Below are 8,001 nucleotides of genomic sequence, written 5' to 3'. Positions count from 1 at the left end.
AAAAATGAAGTAAAAGATATTCTCCTGCTCATCACGACCTCTACTCACTACAGTGGTAATGCACTCATTAATAGACCTTTTATACAGTCAGAGAAATTTCTATCTCCAAGTAACCTTAGAAATGTACTGATTTTAATATAAGAAAATTCTAGTCCCAGAAAAATGAAGTGGCTTGTCACAGTACTGGTTAGAGAAGGAGACTGGAGTTTAAACCCAAAAAATTCTGGGGCACCTGAGTAGCTCAGGTGGTTAAGCATCCAACTCTTGATTTCTGCTCAGGTCATGATCTCAGGCTTCTGAATTCAAGCCCTGCCTCATGCTCTGTGCTGGCAGCATTGTTCTTGTTTGGTTCTCTCTCCCCCTCTCACTGCCTCTCCCCTGCTCCTGCTCTCTCTCTCTCCCTCTCTAAAAAAATAAACATACTCTAAAAACCCAGAAATCTTGGGTCTTTTCTAGAGACTCATATTTTTTTAAAAAACAAATAAAAGAAAAACCTGACTTACCTAATAATTTTTGAAAACCTCACAACTCAACAAAAACATAATTTCACTAGCTTCTTTGCTCTCCATATGATTGGAGATCACTGCGTCTCTGAATTTTGAGCTTAAGACAATGGAAGCCCTATTGCCAGGTTCCTGAGGATACTTGTTATGGGCTGAGTGTTGGTGTCCTCCCCCCCAAATTCACATGTTAAAATCCTAATCCCCAAAGATGATGGTATTAAGAGGTGTGGGACCTTTGGGAGGTTCTTAAGTCATGGGAGCAGAGCCCTCTTGAGTGCTATTAGAGAGGGGCAGTAGGGGGATGGATTAAACGGGTGATGGGGATTGAGGAGTTCACTTGCTGTGATGAACACCAGGTGTTGTTTGGAACTGTTGAATCACTATTGTGAACACCCGAAACTAATATTACACTATATGTTAGGTAACTGGAATTTACATTAAGGAAGGAAGGAAGGAAGGAAGGAAGGAAGGAAGGAAGGAAGGAAGGAAGGAGGGAGGGAGGGAGGGAAGGAAGGAAGGAAGGAAGGAAGGAAGGAAGGAAGGAAGGAAAGGAAGAAAGGAAGGAAAGTGCTGAAAGACCTTTGGCTGTGTGAGAACTGAGAGAAGGCACTGGCTGTGAACCAGAAAGAGAGCCTTTACCGAAACGTGACTATGCCAATGCATTGATCTCAGACTTCCAGCCTCCAGAACTGTGAGAAATAAGGTTTCGTTGTTTGTAAGTTATTCAGTCTGTGGAATCTTGTTACAGCAGCCTGAACAGAATAAGACAACACTTAACCTCTTGGTGAAAAATCAAGGAAGCAACAGAGAGTGGAAACGAGAGGCCCTGCCTGTGTGAATTCTTGCTGATATTTAGACTAATGACTCTAAGCTATCATTCACTGTGTAGACTTTGGAAAATTATAAAACAATTTGTGAAGAAAACCAAATTTCGTTCTTAATGTATCTGTATCTGTATATATGTGTGATAGGGTATTTCTAGTTTCTGTACGTTGTATAATCTTTCATGTATTTTTCTTGATCTTTTTAGTTGGACTTTATATAAATTTTTAAAAAAATACAAATTAAGTCTAATTGAGAGCCATTCCATATTTTTTTATCCAGAAGTCAATATATAATGTAGCCACACATTTCCTCTTTTTGAAAATTGAGTCATTTGCTTCTTTCTGGTTGTCCTGCATTTTTCTCTTCCTGCATAATTAAAATATTTATGGCAGTGACTCTGAGATCATATTTGTACATTTCTACGGCTCCCTAGTGTATAAATCTTCTGTTTCGAGACTTGGGTTAATTTAAAGTAACTAGGGAGTGTCTCAGACCATTTACATATTACCTCAAGCAGTAATATCTTTTTTATATTGTTCTAGATTTTTAGCTTGAAAGTTATTTTCTTTGCTACAAAAGATGGAATTCAAGGAATGTTTGAATATTCTTCCTTCTTTTATTTGTTATAATTTTCACTAAGCAGTATGTCCAGTTTTTCTTCTCATCTCTACAAGTAACTTTAGAAGAGTATAGATTTTTTTTTATTTTAAAATTGGTGTCGTAATGGACTCAAGAACACATGGATGTGAATCTTAATTCTGTTTTGTTTATTGGTTTGAGTGAGTTTCTTAGCTTTTAGAAGTTTTCTTCATCTGTAATTCTGAAAAAAAATACATATAACCATTTAAGGTTTGTTAAGCACTTAAGGAACATACAATGTAAATAGAAAACATTTAGCATAGTGTTTGGCATATAGTATATAAAACACATTGTTAATTTCATTAAGTCACAAATTCATTTTTTCTGTGTTTTCTTGGAGTCATCATCACAGAGTAATTGAGAGTGACTGTGTCTGAGTTGTGTCTCTGGGAAACAGACCATGAACTGGATTTAGGAATGCAGAAGTTTAATTAGGGAGGGAGGGGGTGTGCAGGAAGAGGCTTCAGAATGCAATCCAGATCTGTCTTCTGTGAAAAGAGAAGAAAGTCTTAAACTGATATAGAATTCTGTCACATTCTCATCTGGCCAAAGGAGCTTTGGAGCAAAATTACCCATAGAGCAGACTCACAATAGGTAGAAATGCCAGACTCCAGCATCTCTGTCATGCTCCTCATTGGCTGGGGAAAGCCTGGGAAGAGTGTAACATTGGTTCAAAAATTTAGATATTGTAATGAGGCACTGTCAGCCAACTGTGTTTCTTGCGGCCAAACAGCCAACTTTCTTGGAGGGAAATCGAAGCGATGCCTCTCAAGCTGCCCCATAGGTTTCTGGAACATGCTACCTGTGTTCATTCAAATATGTCCCCTTCACTTACTAAATGGGGGGTTGTAAGGTACTTAACCATTCTGCTTTTGGTTTCTTCATCTGTAAAAAGAAGAAAGTAATGGTAGCTATCATAACATTATTGTGAAGGTTAAATTAAATAACATATAGAGTATTTTAAATAGCATCTGAAGTGCTCAATAAATACTTGCCATTATTACTGTCATATTCTTACATATTCTGCTACTTTGATTTACTCTTGCCTACATACTCCCTTCTTGCATTTTATGTACATATTGTTTTTAAAAAACAGGTTTTGGGCACCTGGGGGGCTCAGCCGATTAAGCATCCGACTTCAGCTCAGGTCATGATCTCATGGTTCTGGGGTTCAAGCCCCTCATCAGGCTCTGTGCTGACAGCTCAGAGCCTGGAACCTGCTTCAGAGACCGTGTCCCCCTCTCTCTGCCCCACCCCTGCTTGTGCTCTGTCTCTCTCTGTCTTTCGAAAATGAATAAACATTTAAAAATAACATTTAAAAAAACCAGGTTTTGCTGTGAACTTAAAATTGCTCTTAAAATCATCTTAAAATAACTTTTCAGAGAGTCCCCTGAGTGAATATTCATTGTTTATATGTTTTTCCTTCTCTGATTTCTTCTTGTTCATTGTTATCAGTCCAGGTAATTGCACATATTAATATTTCATTTAATAATCCCATTTGGTATAGGTAAGAAGAGAGTCTACATGAGATTTTCATGTCAAAAGCTTGCAGAGTCGATGTACTAGTTCCACAGTATGAACAAAATAAGTTTCTTTGAGAGAAAATCATAAGCACTATGTGCTATATCCTTCCCAGATAAAAAGGAGCTATTTTATATCCATCAAAGTTGAAATAAGGTTTAGTTTAGTGGACCAGAAAAATATTACCTGTTTTGACACAAATACAATAGAACAATTCCAAAGAAATCCAATTTTGAACAGCATTGCACGCAAGGATTAGAAAGTTTCAGAAGATTTGGATTTTCTGAATGCTTTTTGTTGTTTGAGGTGCTCTCCTAAGATTAACTGAGCATATTATGTAAGGATGAACCAGCTTTATCGTTGTGCTTTTTCAATCTCTTCGAAAATGAAAAGTTAATCACAAGCCATCATATTCACAGATTCTCATCCATTCCAAGGATCTAAGGTTTTTTTTTTTAAGTTGTAGTATATTTTATTTCTTAAATCATTATAAAAAATGTCTAAGTTGTGAGATTTAAAACTATTCTGAAGTTTTTTATTTTTATTTTTATTTTTTTATGTAGTAGATACTAGTAAAGTGATATGCCAGTGTGAGCCCTGGATTGACAAGGGAGCCCCATAAAAAGCTTTGGTTCCCGATTAAATTGTCTTTTAAATAATAACACATAAAATCTCAACAAAGGTCTAAGGTTTTAGATGTATCATCCTCTTAAGAAGATATTCCTTGACAACTGTCCCAAGGCCACTACTAGTATTCTTACATAATGATATAAACTAAAAACTATAAACTATGGGTGCAGAAAAGAAATTGGATTATTTAGGCCAGCTTAAATGATCATGTCTTTTTTAATGATGTTTTTAAAAATCATGTAATAGTGATAGCATGACATATAGAGAAAGTAAGTAATGGATCTGAGTTCTCTTTTCATATTTTAATCACCACTTTTCAAACATTGCCTTAGCAATCATGTATTCACTGTAAATACTTATTGAGTAACTACTTTGTGGCTGGCCTACTTCTAGGTACAGTGATATAGAAGTGAACAATTGACCTAGGATTTATTCCCCAGCTTAAGATTCTCCATTATAATTAAGAATTCTTACATTGCCTGCAAGGCTAAATCAATACACAAGTCTTTACATCTATGAGCTTAAGTCATACAAGATCCCCTGAGTTTATTCCCCTGTAAACCCACACTGTTCTACTGCCCTTCTCTTTGTCTTTGAACATGTCAAACTTTTTCCTGCCTCAGGCCATTTGCACTAGTAGTTATTGATATCTGGTATGCCCTTCCTTAAGATCCTATGGTTTCTTCTCATTATTCAGATCTCTGTCAAAAGTGCAACTTCATAGGCCTAAATAAAATGGCTCTCAACCCCACTCTCTAATCACTATCCTTTAATACTGTTTTTTTTTAATCTAAAATAAGAATTATTGGAAGTTATCTTACTTATTTTTAAATATATGCTGATTTTCACAAATTGTTTATGCACTTTTTGATATTGTGACTCCATTTGACAGCCATTTCCCAATTTTTTGCCCTTTCTCCGAGAACCTACCCTGTGTTGTTCCTGGATGACTTTGCTCTTTGTTCTATTATAGCACTGAGTACTCTCTGTGTTATAGTGCTATTTGTACTTGACTGCCCCTAGCACTAATATGTGCTTCACGTCCATATATACAGCTCCTGCAGCAATGCAGTACACCGTGATTTCTGGGGAAAAGAAAAAACTTATTGAGCAAATTAATGAATTAATTTTTACATTTGTACAATATTTACCACTTAATTACTACATGCTGTTTCCACCGTTTCACATAAATAAGGGGAAAAGGGTGTAAGCTTAATATCTCTTCTTTATTAAATGTTGCAGTGTTACATTCTTTTATTTTTTTAAGTATTTACTTTTGAAAGAAGGAGAAAATGTGAGTGGGGGAGGGGGATAGAGAGAGAGAAAGAGAAAGAGAGAGAGGGAGAGAGAGGTGGGAGGTTAGAGACAGAATCCCAGGCAGGCTCCACACTGTCAGCACAGAGCCTGAGGCAGGGCTTGAACCCATGAACCATGAAGTTGGATGCTTAACCGACTGAGCCACCCAGGTGCCCCAAAACAGTGTTATATTCTCACACTAAAATTCTCAGAGTCATGCATTCTTACAACCACTTGTGAGTTCTAAAATATTGAATCTTTTTTTCATTACAGGTCTATAACAGAAAGCAAGTACCAAGAACTATGAATGTTTGGGGTACTACCATTTGAAATTTCTGTTCTAGGTCACATAATTCCCTTAAGCTAATTATGGAGAAAATCTCTGACATTTCATAGGAAGGAACTCATTTGCATATATGCATGAGAGGATAGGAGAAGCTTTATGTACTAATATTTTAATTATTCTTTGGATGTTTTATTTCTATAACCATTTTAATATATATCCCTTCTGTAGCAAAGAGCATATTGAATTTCTTCCAACAGTGACAATATCATTGGAATTTCTTTCACCAATGATTATAGTTCTTCAGTATCCTGAAACTCAATTATTTATTAATTTCTCAAGGAGAAGTATGCTTGCTACTTATTAACATCATAATAGGTAATTCCTCCTATTCAGATAGATTTATGGAGTAAATCTTAGATAAGAAAAAACAGAATACTTAATGGCCTGATTATATGCAAAGAACAAAATATATATCTATTTGATTGTGCTTATTTTCATAAGAATTCTGTTTCAGGGTACCTGGGTGGCTCAGTCACTTAAACGTCTGACTCCTGATTTCAGCTTGGGTCATGATCTCACAGTTTGTGAGACTGAGCCCTGCATCAGGCTCTGCGCTGACACCCTGGATCCTGCTTGGGATTCTCTCCCCCCCACCTCTCTCCCTCAAAATAAATAAACATAAAAAAAAATAATTCTGTTCCAAAATGGAATTTAAGTCCCCAAATACTCATAAGAAAACAAAATAAAATAGATCACCAATTAATGTAGCTATAATGTGTGCCACTGAGGTAACTTCCTCATATATCACTAGAATCAACCAGAATAAAGACACTCTTGCTAGACTCATACAAAGAGAAATAATTCAGCTTTTATATTCAAATATTATTCTTCCATATGTGGTTAATATACATATCAATGACAGGAACATCAGAAACTTTATTAAATAACTAAACTGGGTCAAGTATTAATTTAAAGGCATTACTTAATCCTCCAATAACCTTAGATCTAGAATCAAGTTTTTAAAAAAATATTAAACTAATTCCTCATAAAAGGATACCTTTCATTACTTTATTTCAGAATGTTGTTTTATATAACATATAACATATTTCTCTAGAGTTATGTTCTCAAGAGTATAGTAATTTTTATGATCTGGAAAAAGGTATGGGTTGGCATTGCTTTTGCTTTCTATTTTATTGAAGCAGTCAACTTGAACTGAAATTAATGCAAGAGAGAAATAAGCATAGTTCAATGGAAATTTCCATGCCCCACGGTCTGTGGTGTTCTTTGTAGAAATCTAGGGTGAAATGGCAGTGATTTCCATTCTAAAATTTTTTTCCAACACTCTTTTCAATGCCTTTGATAGTGCGTGCAAAGAGGTATTGCAGTCACTGGCAGCCACACTTGCCCAAATACTCACGATGATTGCACTTTACGTAGATTTGTATGTTGAGGATTTTACACACTGAGATAGTCAGGAATTCATGTCCACATTCTTCCAGTGCAAAAAAAAAATGTGCAAACCACATGCCAATTGATTATGTGTAATACCTCAACTTGGTCAGCACTGCTTTAAAAGAAAGATGAACTCAGGAGCATACTGGAAAAAGAGAAAGTGTGGCCTAGAAGAAAGGAATAAAAGAGAAAAATGGTAGATGGGCTAGATTTTTATCTTGGAGTCCTACAACAAATTTAGGTTGATTTTCTTATTACCTTCTCCATTTCCCCACACATGTGTCATACTCAGTCCATATTGTTTTCCAAATCATTTTATTTTTATTAATCTTTTACAACCAGTACAGTAATTAATTCCAGAAACAGGCTTTTTGGCTTCCTGACTTCACATTAGCAAAGATAGTCCTTTAGGACTGAAAGTAATGATCTCTGGCATGCCATGTGTACAGTTTTAATTTTAAATTAGTAAAATGTTTGGCAGAAATATTAGGGACAAGTGAGGGTGTACAATGAATGAGATAACAGTTCCATTTTTCCCACACACAAGTGAAACTACTTGCCGTGAGGGCAGGTAGGATGTGGCCATGCTTCCCTACCATGGTGAGGGAATTTCTCTCCCACAGTGCATCCTGGGAAGTGATCTTGTTTTATAAACCCTCCAAAGGCTTATGATTATGACAAGAGCCATGTTGGAAAAAAAAAGCAACTGACCATGCTGTAACCATAATGCTTTTCCTATTCCATGTCTATATACTGAAGATGACCCCTCTGTAACACGTGCATTTTCCCCATAGTGAGCTCCACTCAGCTGATGTGTCAACTTATGGTCTAAAATGCAAGTATGGGGCG

At 36.1% G+C, this 8,001-nt stretch overlaps 1 long non-coding RNA gene across 1 annotated transcript; it reads right to left on the bottom strand.

Moving 5' to 3' along the window:
• Positions 1-2,028: 2,028 nt before the first annotated feature.
• Positions 2,029-7,311, bottom strand: LOC121029797 (uncharacterized). The gene is made up of 3 exons (XR_005789899.1): positions 7,118-7,311; positions 5,049-5,203; positions 2,029-2,852 (listed from the first exon to the last, which is right to left on the bottom strand). It is a non-coding gene; the product is annotated as an uncharacterized LOC121029797 (long non-coding RNA).
• Between the last annotated feature and the right edge of the window lie 690 nt (positions 7,312-8,001).

This window comes from Herpailurus yagouaroundi, unplaced genomic scaffold (assembly GCF_014898765.1).
Source record: "Herpailurus yagouaroundi ecotype Mexico unplaced genomic scaffold, PumYag 139, whole genome shotgun sequence".
Lineage (NCBI taxonomy): Eukaryota > Metazoa > Chordata > Mammalia > Carnivora > Felidae > Herpailurus > Herpailurus yagouaroundi.
The sequence above is the reverse complement of the archived record's forward strand: the minus strand, read 5'-3'. Positions and strand labels throughout refer to the sequence as shown.